This window comes from Acinonyx jubatus, chromosome B3 (assembly GCF_027475565.1).
Source record: "Acinonyx jubatus isolate Ajub_Pintada_27869175 chromosome B3, VMU_Ajub_asm_v1.0, whole genome shotgun sequence".
Classification (NCBI taxonomy): domain Eukaryota; kingdom Metazoa; phylum Chordata; class Mammalia; order Carnivora; family Felidae; genus Acinonyx; species Acinonyx jubatus.
The window spans coordinates 142607057-142619787 of record NC_069386.1 but is presented as its reverse complement, the minus strand read 5'-3'; the positions used below and the strand labels follow the sequence as shown (position 1 = coordinate 142619787).

Here is a 12731-nt window from a genome sequence, read left to right as displayed (position 1 = left end):
TTCTCCCATGCTCATGCTCTGTCTCTGTCTCTCAGTAATAAATAAAAGTTAAAAAAAAAATGATTAAAAATGGGCAGTGGCCAAATAAAGCTTTCTCCGAAGAACACATATGGATAAAAGCATGCTCAACATCACAAGTCACTGGGAAACGCAAATCAAACCCACAGTGAGATACCACCTCACACCTTTTTATACGCCTAAAATAACCCACAAAGACATCTGACAATAACAAGTGTGGTCAAAGATGTAAAACAAGTGAGCTTTTATATGTTGCTGGTGGAAATGCACAATGGTGCAGCCACTTTGGAAGAAAGGCTGGCAGTCCGTTACACAATTAAACACACACCTAACGCACAATCTGGCACCACTCCTAGGTATTTATCCAAGATGAATAAATACATATGCTCACACAAAAACCTGTCTGTGGCTGGGAAAAGTGGTTTTATTTAAAATTGCCAAAATCTGGAAGCAGCCTACGCGTCGTCCTCCCACTGGTAAATGGCAAAACCAAGTGTGGCACACACAACAGTGCTCGTCAACGACAGAGCGCGACACTCTCAACAGCAGGCAGCACATGATGGATCTCAGGTACATTCTGCTGACTGAAAGAGCCACACCAACAGGCCGCCTGCTGCAGGATCCTATCCACAGGCCATCGCTCGCAGGATAGAACAGGCGTGGGGGTGGAGGAAGCGGCTGACTACCCAGGAATTTCTACACCGAGACACAGAAAATGTTCTATATCTTGAGTTGTGGTGCTGTCCACACATTCGTCAGGAGTGAACTTCACTGTATGTCAACCGGACTTCAATAAACGCGACATTAAAATGAAAGGATCAGCTGGGTAATCGAAAGACTAGCTTTCCATTTGTCTGCTTTAAGACTGATGCAGATCCATTGTCTGGGTGGCTCAAGTCAGTTAAGTGTCCGACTCTTGGTTTCAGCTCAGGTCGTGAGGTCACGGTTCATGGGTTTGAGCCCCACATCCAGCTCTGCACTGCCAGCACAGAGCCTGCTTGGGATTCTCTCTTTCTCTGCCCCCCCCCCCCTCCGCTCACGTGGTCTCTATCGCTCTCAAAATAAATAAATAAACTCAAAAAAAAAAAAAAAAGATCAATATAACCTAAACTCATGAGGGAAAAGTACCAATCAATTTAGAAATCTCTTATACATTATTTAAAACAAACAAATAAGCTCTATTGAACACGACTTCCACCTCTAGCTACAACAGAGTGCCTCCCATGCGCCCTCCCCGCACCAACAACTAGAAAACTCCCAGCCACAGGAAGGAGTGAAACCACTGAGACTCACAGCATGGACGAGTCTTAGAAAAATACAGAGGGAAAGAGCCAGGCAGGAGAGAGGATGTACCGTGGGAGCCCTCCGTGCCGCATCCTCGAAGTCAGTGGTGACTGCAAACATTCACACGTTTGTCCAAACTCATCAAATGTACACTTTAAGTGGGGTACTCAGGGGCACCTGGGTGGCACAGTCGGTTAAGCGTCCGACTTCAGCCAGGTCACGATCTCGCGGTCCGTGAGTTCGAGCCCCGCGTCAGGCTCTGGGCTGATGGCTCAGGGCTTGGAGCCTGTTCCAGATTCTGTGTCTCCCTCTCTCTCTGCCCCTCCCCCGTTCATGCTCTGTCTCTCTCTGTCCCAAAAATAAATAAAACGTTGAAAAAAAATTTTTTTAAGTGGGGTATTCATTTTACTGCATACAAATTAAAAAGCCAATTAAAAGAATGGTTAAAGCTTACAAAGACCAAAGGAACTACCACACTGCACATAATTAACATTTCTTTTCCCTTTGGAAGGTACTTCATTCAGGATATTTCAGTTCTTCGGGATCACGGTTACAAGATGCGACTTCCAAGGAACTAAAACCAGAGAGGCAGGGTTTGCAAATTTTAACATGAAACAGCTTTGTCTACTTGGCTACTCACTGATCGTTTCATTTGAAGCAGAAATAACAGCTAGCTTACAAATATGATGTGGCCAGTGTTTCGCGGCAGGTCAGGCGGCATCAGCAGCAGCAAGGGGCAGGGGGAGGAGCCGGAGCAAGAAGGTGGACATCTGCTCAGCTGGGGACATTGCCCCCAGGCACCCTCCCCAGTGTGGGCTGACATCCCTTTAGGCCCCTAGACTCAACCTTGAAAACACAGCTTGCTAGTTTTTGCTTCTATGCGCCCTGCGAATCACCACCAACACACCAAACATCTCAAGAACCCGACGCTGCCGAAGAAGGTTGCTACGAGCAAAACCACCAGCGGTGTGCCCATTTGCTCCTTTTCTTGGATGCTAGGACCTTCCTACATTTTCTACATTCCCAAGCATTCTACAAATAGGATGAACTTAAAGCATGGCAAGGAGCAGCAGGTTGGGTCTGGAAGGGTCGTTCCCAAATTTGCTGCAGAGAGCGTCTCAGGTTACAAGAGCTCTGAAATCCTCCTGTGAATTTGGAAGGCCAAGTTCTACTGTAAAATACACAGGCACAGCTATTCATGCAAAAAGCCTTTTCCTTGACCTGTGTTCTCCACAGGCGGTTTTGGAGTTACGTTATAGCTCCTCCTTCAGGACAACACTGGCACCTGTAACAGTTTATTAAAAATCTGGTGTGTTCACCTCAGCTTCAGAATGCTTACCATTTAGAAAACCATCTTGAGTCTAGAATAAGTGAATGAGCAGGACAGGTTGGAAAGTATATTGGGATTTCCTCAGACTTTCAAACTGTTTCTAGAAAAGAATCTTTAGGGGCGCCTGGATGGCTCTGTTGAGCCTCCAACTTTGGCTCAGGTCATGATCTCGCGGTTGGTGGGTTTGAGCCTCGCGTCCGGCTCTCTGCTGACACTTAGCACGGAGTCTGCTTGGGACTCTCTCGCTCTTCCTTTCTCTCTGCTCCTCCCCCACAAAACAAATAAACTTTAACAAATAAATTCAAACTGTTAAAGACTTGACACATTAGGTAAAAGAAGTTACAACATTTGAGTGAAAAAATAAAACCATGGACAGGAAGTGCACCATCACCGAAAAGGAGTTGTAATGAGTGAAAGCTGTGGTGCTGGGGTCCTTGGGTGGCTCAGTGGGTTCGAGCCCCGCGTTGGGCTCTGCGTGGACAGTGCAGAGCCTGCTTCCAATCTTTTCTCCCTTTCTGTCTGCCCCTCCCCCGCTCATGCTTTCTCTTTCTCTTTGAAAAGTAAAAAAACAAAAAACATGGTGACAATTACTATCACAACATGGAATGCTTCCTCAAGTTCAAGCAACATATCGGAGGCTCCAGAGGAGTGGGGGGAGGGACCCCCAGGCCTGCTGTGGCGGGGCGGGGGGGGGGGGGCGTGCGAGCACACTGTGGGGGCAGGGAGGACAGGAGCCTTTCTCTGCTGTCACCGGGGGAGGGTGCAAGGCGGAGGCACAGGGAGAAGCATGCAGTGGTGAGGGATCCATGAGCCACCCCGGGCAGCGCACAGTCCCTGATTAATATGGCTGAGGGAGGTATACAAGTGCAAGGGTGTGCAGTGCACTTTACAAACAGTAATGAAACATGACACACACCCTTCCTGATAAACCCCACGCAGCCAACCGATTCTTACAAACTGCTTTCATTGTTTTGACAACGGCTTTAGAGAAAAATAATTCACGTACTGTGAAATTAACCCCACTGAAGCGTACAATTCCGTGTTTTCAGCATGCTCCCAGAGATGTGCAACCATTACCAATTCCAGCACACTGTCACCACCCCAAAGAGAAAGCTGTCTTCATGAGCAGTCACTCCGCATTGTCCCCCAGTCCCCACTACCACTGTTCTATTTCTGCCTCTGTGGATGTGCTTGCTGTGGACATTTTGTGTAAACGGAAGATCACAGTATGTACTCTTTTGTGACTGACATTCACATAACATGTTTCCAAGGTTCATCCACATGGTAGCACGTGTCAGAACTTCATTCCTTGTTACGGCTGAAGGCTGAACCAAAAGGTATTTCGGTATTTCCCAGCGTGGCCATAACACATTTTGTATCTGTTCGTCAGCTGAATGCATCTGGATTGTTTCCACTTTTTGGCTGCTATGAATTGTGTTGCTGTGAACACTGGTGTACAGATTTTTGTGTGGACATCTGTTTTCAATTCTCTCGGGGGTACACACAGGAGCAGGATGGCAGGGTCACATGGTAACTCTATGTTTAACCTTCGGAGAAGCCACCACGCGGCTTCCCACGGCAGCTACACCAGGTGACACTCCCTCCGGCAGGGCGCGGGGTTCCAGTTTCCCTGCTGAGCATTTGTCACCGCGCGTCTTGTCCTCATTGTAGCCACTCTAGTGGGCACCAAGTGCTGTCTCACTGTGGCTCCTTCTCAGATTTCTGCCACAACCTTGTATCACTAGCCAGCCCATGGCTGCAAGTGACTCGTTAGTGTCCTTCAGACACAAAGGCTACTTGGTAGCGAGGACAGGAGAAAAGTGAAACAAGCCCTATTTGTCAAAGACAGGAGTAATTTCTTTGCTTTTGAATACTAGAAGAATGTTTCCTCAACTTGGGGCTATCCACGAGGTAATGGCAACAGACAAGATACACTTGTTAATTTAACTTCTGTTACTAACATCTTCTCCTTTGCCTCCCTAAGTCAAGACAATCAACAAAACAGTAACTCAAGTCCTGATTTAGCACATTTGCCAATTTCCATGGTGCAAATCCTTCCACTGTGGACAATTTCAAGCAGTATACCATTATGTGGTTTTTCTACCACGTAGGTACAATAGTCGTAAATAACCTCAAAAGCAGAGATGATTGTAAACTATAATAAAACACATGTGAAAGTCTAAATATGTATTATCTTTAATATAATTTATTTTAGTATATAATTTTTAGTAATAGCTGTTTATTAGCAAACTTCCTGAAAATGTAGCAGGGCATCTGGGTGCCTCGATCGGTTAAGTGTCCGACTCTTGATTTGGGCTCAGGTCATGATCTCACGGGTTCGTGAGATCAAGCCCAGCATCGAGCCTGCTTGGGATTCTCTCTGGACTTCCCCTGCACATGGTGGCAGGCGGGGGGGCGGGGGGGGCGGCACACGCTCTCTCTCAAAAATAAATAAAAACTTAACAACGTAGGAAGCAGCTCTCTTCACTGCAGGACGTCAGTGCTAGCTGGGACACACCAGGCCACACTCCTCACTGCAGACCCCATCACGAATGCACTGACCCAGTCACCTCAATTCCCTACTGCTTTTCAAAAGGGTTCATAACATGTTCCACACCACTTTAACCAAGTTATTACAGATGTTCTCTGGAAATGGTGGTCAAAACGTAGCTTAAGTATTTATAGTTTTGAGCCGTAGGTGAGGCCAAGCATCCCCCCCCCCCGCCCCACCCTGGGGTCTGCAGCTGGACCTGCGGGGTAAATCCACGGGAGACACATCCACAGAGGAAAGCCCCAGGGGTCATGCAGGCATGGGCCCCACAGGGAAATGAGGACCCAAGCAGCAGCCCGGTGCTGATACACTAGGCTGCACTAGAAGCATCAGCTGTGGAAAGGAACAGAAATATATGGAGACCAGAGGAGGGCAGGAACTACTTTAATCAAGGTTTGTTCCTGTAGATTTCCTTCATTCCTGGTGGTGAGAATGCTTCTTTCCTCCTGGGGGTGGGGGTGGCGCCTCTCCAGAAGCTTCCTCTGGGCCTCTCTCGGAAGGCAAGGAAGGCAAGGAGGGAAGACCACCCTGTTGGCATGTTTCCCGAGTGCCTCACACCAGAGCGGCCCAGAGCGGCCCACGCCGTCACCCTTCGGCACCCTGTAGAGAGCAACAGCTTCAATGGTTTAAGCACCCAAGGTGGTTTCGCTTTTCTACCAGTATGTATGAGAAAACAGATGAAACCAAATAGAACTTCCAAAGCTATCAACATGATGAAAAGGTTTCCTATAACGTCTTCTAGAAGCAAGCGAACGTAAGTGTGTGTATGAGAAAAACATAAGAACGTTTTTAAAGAAAACATTTCTAAGACTCCCTGCAGGCAGCGTTTGCCACAAGAGCTCTGTCCCGTCCGCCTCATTTTCCGAGCGTGTCTGTTGGCAGGCCCTGCTGCTTCCTCCTGTACTTGACCGTTCTTATCACCTTCAGACTTCTGGAGGAGGAAGCCACTGGAATGCAAACTTTCCACCTGTTTCAAGTTAACTTATTTCGTGATCACTGCCAATACTTTTACTTACAGCCCTTTTTCTCACAGCAGCAAAGGCGAGGGCCCGCAGCGATCAGAATTAAAAAGAGTCACACCCTGTCCTTTGAGAAGCCTTCTCTGTGGCTGAAGGAATAAGCTTCGCAGAATTCTGGCCACCGGACTCTGGCACCCCCCTGCCAGGACCTGAAGGACTCGGCTCGGGTGGCTGCAGCAACCTCCCCCCACCACACACACACCACACACACACGCACACACACACACACACAGGCGTGCCCGCCTCCGCCATGGTGAGGTCTCTGGCCCCGTGGCAACTCCTGATGGGCTGGTCTGAGCAGCGCCACCGCCTCCAGGCTGCCCCCTCCCCGCCTACTCCCTCCCCACCTACTCTGTCTCCATACCCACCCCTGCTGCGAAGCAGTGTCTCCCACACCCCTGACCGAACTGTGCCGCCCCTTCCCGTAAAATGTAAAATCTTCCTCGGTGATTATCATTACCCTCAGGAGAGAACCTAACCCCTTCTTCCTGTGGTCTGGCAGCCCGGGCCTGCTGGGGCCCCAATCTCTCCTTTTCCTCCACCCACAGGAGGCTCCTTTAATGCCACGCCAGCTGGCTTCTGTCCTTCCTCCGCCTGCGTGTTTTCTCCTCCGTGCTCCCTCCTCATGTTCACGGCCCCGGGTTCGAGGGCACCTCTCCGCGGGCTCCCCCCTCATCTTCACAGACAAGGGCACCTCTCTGCGGGCTCCCGAGGCTCCTCACAGCACTGGCACGTCTGCTTCTCCCAGGAGCCTTCGAGCCCCAGGAGGCAGGACTGCGCTTGTTGGAGGAATGTTCTTCCCAGTCTTAAAATTTTTTTTTTTAACGTTTCTTTATTTTTGAGACAGAGAGAGACAGAGCATGAACAGAGGAGGGGCAGAGAGAGAGGGAGACACAGAGTCTGAAACAGGCTGCAGGTTCTGAGCGGTCAGCACAGAGCCCGGCGTGGGGCTCGAGCTCACGGACCGCGAGATCGTGACCTGAGCTGAAGTCGGACGCTTGGCCGACCGAGCCACCCAGGCGCCCCTGTTCTTCCCAGTCTTAATCTTTCCTGTTGACTCTCTGCTTATGCAAGAAATGCACTTCAACGACAAAAAGCCCTTGAACTTTCTGCCGGAAGGACACCTGACAAGCTAGTTATGGCCATTATTGATGAACTGGTGCCAGAACTTTCAGAAGTTGTGAGCGAGCCAAACACCATCGGCTGTCAAGACTGTTCTCGAGGGTCCGTCACTGCTAGATCCCGCCGAGTTTCCAGGTTTTCCGGTCTGTGCGGTCAGAGCGGCGCGCCTCACGGGCGGTTCTGCAGGAAGCTGGAGCACAGTGGGAGACTGGGAGGAGCTGGTGTAGGTGGCCGGGCCGAGCTGCGGCAAAGTGGGAAGCCAGGCTGGCCGGCTGGCCAGGAGGGAGAGGGGACAGGTCCTAGACACAGCGGTCATGTCCGCGTGGCCACAGCTGCGGCACCTACCGAGGTGTTCACTTTGTCCTGCGTCCGCTTCTCGCAGACTCACACGTCCTCACATTTGATCACGGTGACTTCTGTCTGGCACTTCCGAAGCATCTCTCTCACGCAAAGCTGGACCAGAAGAGGCACAGCCAAGGTGGAAAGTTCCAAGCGAAGGGCCGGCTGGTCCACAAAAGGGACTGAATTCCTCCTTCCTGTGCCATAGCGACAGGGCCCCGCTGGCAGAAAGACGCCCTCATCTGCTTACCTAAGACCTGAAACTGCCACTTGTCGTCGTCAAATACGACTGGACACCACACTGAACAATCGTTCCAGGGTTGCAGTGTGTAGATCTTCAACCTTTCATCCTTTATGTATGTATGTATTTAGAGCGAGCGAGCGAGCGAGCGAGCAGGGGAGGGGCAGAGAGACAGGGAGAGAGTCCCTTACTGACAGTGCAGAGCCCAACACGGGGCGTGAACTCACGTACTGCGAGATCATGACCGGAGCTGAAATCAAGAGTCCGACACTTAACCGACGGAGCCCCAGGCGCCCCTCTCATCCATCCTTCTAAAAACAATATATGATCTCTACATTTTCCTTTTGTTTTCCAAAAAAAGCATTTTTTTAAAACCCTACCTTTCCACAAATATTCCTGGACTTCTGCCCCAAAGCCTTCAGTCTTAGAAACTAAAGGTGATTCACACACAGGGACCCAGTGAGTGGCAACAGGCAGCTGGCCCAGGCTCGCCCCACGGACTTGCATCCCAAGATGGGGACCCCTCCCCTCCCCCAAGCCGACCGAGGACGCTGAAGGACAGCAGCAAGGGGACAAAAGGGCAGGGGTCACCCCCGCAGTGTTCCACCGGCTCACCACCCTCCAGAACTGTACCCCAGTGGCATCTTCTTACAGGTTCCTTATCAGGAAGCGTTAAAGCAGTCACCCCAACAACTCACGGCTTTTCCGAGCTACCCACACATGAAGAAGCGCCAGGAGGCGCCAGGAGTGTTCAGTGACCCCTCCTCATGTGTCACCTCGCTATTGCCTAAATCATCGGCTTTACAGGTGAACTCTGTCAACCAGCTCTCTCAACCACCCTCAGTTTTCCACTATAATTTGAGAGATTTTATCTTAACTGTAGCAGAGTTAGCTCTTCTGCGCTCCCCGGTAAATATATGTTCTGTTTTTGTTCACCCCAGAACTGCTATTTAAAAGGGAGGAGAAGGAGCTTGGGGGAGGAAAAAGTCCTTCTGTAAAAGGAAGACTCCCTTTGAGGTTAGAATAATTACCGTAATTTGCGGCTGTCACAGCAGCAGCATGGAATGCACGGCTTCCTCACAGTGGAGTGGCTGTCTCGGGCGGGACAGGAGGCGGGGGCCGCGCAGGCTAGAACCCACCAGCTCTGCTGGCGCGCAGCCAGGACAAGAAAAGGAACGTGCGTGTACGTACTTGTCACACTGAGCGTTCGTCACCGTGTCTGGGAGGGAACAACCCCTCCCGTTTTTCCTCTTTCTATGTAAACTGCCAGCCAGGCAGCCCCGTGGGGGGCTTCTCCTCCTCCAGCGCTGCAGGCCCGGCCTCCTTCTCCACCCCTTCCCGCTTACAGCAGGCTCCTGGGCTCTCCCGGCACAGTCCCGGGCCCACCTCCCCACGAGGAGCCAGGATTTGGAACCAAAGACTTTCCCCTAGGCCCTCCTTCCCGGAAGTGCCTGCACAGAACACGAAGCTCCTGAGCGAAGGCGTCACACTACACCACTGGGGAAACCGGTGGGCAACGATGAGAGGAACAGATGCTGGCAAAACGTGGCGTCCCTGAAGGTCTGTAGTCCTGACACTTCGGGGCTGGGAACCGAAAGTCTTCCTTCCGGAGGGTTGGGATCCCAGCCTCCCATTCTAGACAGACGTAGACACATCAGCATTCCGTATTCAGCAGTACCTAAAGGACTAAACAGGGTTTATACTGGGAGTGAAACGTTGGCTTCACATCAGAAATCAGCCAATCCTGATAGAGGAACACAATCCCCCAACGAAGTTAGTCTTCTCAAAAACAAAGTCAAATCTGGATGTGGTCAAGGCTCTAGACTGCAGCTGTCAATTTACAGGAGACACACAGATCGGAGGAACATGGTACATTACGCCCTGGGAAAGCAACAGCAAAACACAGTTTGTGGAAAATTCAAAAGGACACATCCTTCCCCTCCTCCCGCATAAACTACTTTGAAAAAAGGAAGGGGACGGAGTCAAAACCTATAGATTAAAAGGTAACCAAAAGAATGTCAATAAATCACAATCTGTAGCCCTAATGTGCATCCTGATACAAGAAAACTGTAAAAGCAACACAAAACAAAAAAAAGCAAAAAACATTTCTACGATAATTGAAGAAATCTAAAAAAAAAAAAACTGAACGCTGAACATTTGCTGAAGTTGTATTTTAGTTATTATGTTTATATATATTTTTTAAAGTTCATATCTCTTTTTTTTAATTTTTTTTAGCACATTTATTTTTGAGAGGCAGAGCACGAGCAGGTGAGGGGCAGAGAGACACAGAGACAGAATCTGAAGCAGGCTCCAGGCTCTGAGCTGTCAGCACAGAGCCTGACGCAGGGCTTGAACTCATGAACTGTGAGACCATAACCCGAGCTGAAGTCAGCCGCTCAACCGACTGAGCCACCCAGGTGCCCCTATTTCTTTCTTTTTTTTTTCAAGTTTACTTATTTTGAGAGGGACAGGGAGAGAGAGAGAATGAGCAGAGGAGGGACACAGAGAGAAGCCCAAGCAGGTCGGCAGTGTTAGCACAGAGCCCAACACGGGGCTCAAACCCATGAACCATGAGATCATGACCTGAGCTGACATCAAGAGTCGGATGCTTAACGGACTGGAGCAACCCAGACGCCCCCATATGTAACTGTAAAAGATACGAACTTTTGAACTCTAAAAAATAGTAAGCATTAAAAAAAAAAGTTAAAAAAAATATGAACTTTGGGGCGCCTGGGTGGCTCAGTCGGTTAAACGTCCATCTCTTGATTTTGGCTCAGGTCACCATCTCACAGTTGTGACTGAGCCCTGCGTCCAGATCCACGCTGGGCGTGGGGCCTGCTTGGGATTCTCTTTCTCCCTCTCTCTGTCTGCCCCGCCTCCCCTCTCAAAACATTAAAAAAAAAAAAGATACTTAGGAAATATTACAAATGAAATGTTCCTTTTTTTTAACTTTTGAGAGACACAGCATGAGCGGCAGAGGGGCAGAGAGAGAAAGAGAGAGAGACTCACACACACACACACACACACACACACACAGAATCAGAAGCAGGCTCCAGGCTCCGAGCTGTCAGCACAGAGCCTGACACGGGGCTCGAATTCAAGAACCGTGAGATCATGACCCGAGCTGAAGTCAGAGCTGAAGTCAGACGCTTAACCCTGAGCCACCGAGGCGCTCCACAAATGAAATGTGAAATCTGATATTTGCCACAAAGTAATCTGGGAGCCGGGAATGGATGGGTAAAGATGAAATAAACACCCCCAAGCAGACAGGGGTAGAAGCAGGGTACTGGACACACAGCATTCTTTACACTCTTCTGTTTTTGCAAGTTTAACATTTCCCATAAATAACAAAAATAGAAAATAAAGGAATGTATTTCTCCACATGAACAGAACAAGGGGAAACCCTGTAACTGTTTCACTCCATGAAGAAACAGCGTGTGGGGACATCTGAACAGGAGGCAGAGAGTGAGAAAGGCCCCTTTCAACCCTGACTCTGCTGGGTAACACCAGGCCAGTCACAGCCAGGCCCTGGGCTGTTTAAAGTCCTCTGCCCCAGCTTTAATTTTCTTCCAACTAATTTATTGAAAGCCTTTTAAATACTAGAAATATCCATGCTTATTTTAAAACCCTCTGATGAGGCTGCCTGGGTGGCTTAGTCAGTTGAGCATCCAATTCTTGATTTTGGGATCAAGCCCTGTGCTGGGCTCTGCATCAGGATCTGTGCTGAGTGTGGAGCCTGCTTAAGATTCTCTCTCTCTCTCTCTCTCTCTCTCTCTCTCTCTCTCTTTCTCTCTCTCTGCCCCTGTCCCCTGCTCATGGGCAAGTGCACTCTCTAAAAAAAAAAAAAAAAATTTAAGTTTGTTTAAAAATAAATAAATAAATAAAATCCTCTGATTAGACCACTCACCACTTTCTCATTTGTCTAGCATTTAACTTCCCTCATGTGTTTACTCTGAAGCTACATTTGAAGGGAGGGGACTGTTGAAAATCATTCTCTTTAATGAAAATCTAAGCAAAATATGGGATCAGGACTCCCACTATTTATCTGTAAATATTACCTCTCCTGCTGAGGGCCTGTTTGGGCTTTTTATTTATTTATTTATTTATTTTTGATCCAAAAGTTACTAGAAGAAAAATGTTAATTCACTATCCTCTAGATACAGGAACTATAATATAGATATTCTTTATGAGCAAGCGCTGTGATCTTGAGGAAATGTTTCCATCTTATTGCACTGAAGTTTTCTGGTCTGTACAACGGGGAGGGTAAAAGCACCTACTTCACAGAACCGTGCAAAGAGGAAAACAGGCAAAGTTCACAGACCAGCGTGTGCAAACACTTGGTTAATGCAAACTAGTGCTGTGTTGATGAATCCAGGACTACAAGCAAATAGTCTACTTTATACATTTTTAATGTTTACTTATTTTTGAGAGAAAGAGAGCGAGACAGAGCATGAGCATGTGAAGAGCAGAGAGACAGAGAGAGACAGAATCTGAAGCAGGCTCCAGGCTGCCAGTTGTCAGCACAGAGGCTGACACGGGGCTCGAACTCGCAACAGCTAGATCGTGACCTGAGCTGAATTTGGACTCTTAACCTGCTGAGCCAACCCGGCGTCCCAGGACTACAAGCAAACAGTAATGTGTATAATGTAACCACTGCTTCTCTAACTTGTGAGCTCATTTTTATTTTTTTTAACGTTTATTTATTTTAGAGACAGAGAGAGACAGAGCATGAATGGGGGAGGGTCAGAGAGAGAGGGAGACACAGATTCTGAAACAGGCTCCAGGCTCTGAGCTGTCAGCACAGAGCCTGACACGGGGCTCGAACTC

The 12731-nt window shown here is 48.9% G+C and overlaps 1 protein-coding gene across 5 annotated transcripts in view; it reads right to left on the bottom strand.

The window, feature by feature from the left end:
* The window catches only part of LOC128316137 (cytochrome c oxidase assembly factor 8), a 36751-nt gene that overhangs the window by 20561 nt on the left and 3459 nt on the right, over nt 1–12731 (bottom strand). The window lies entirely within an intron of this gene.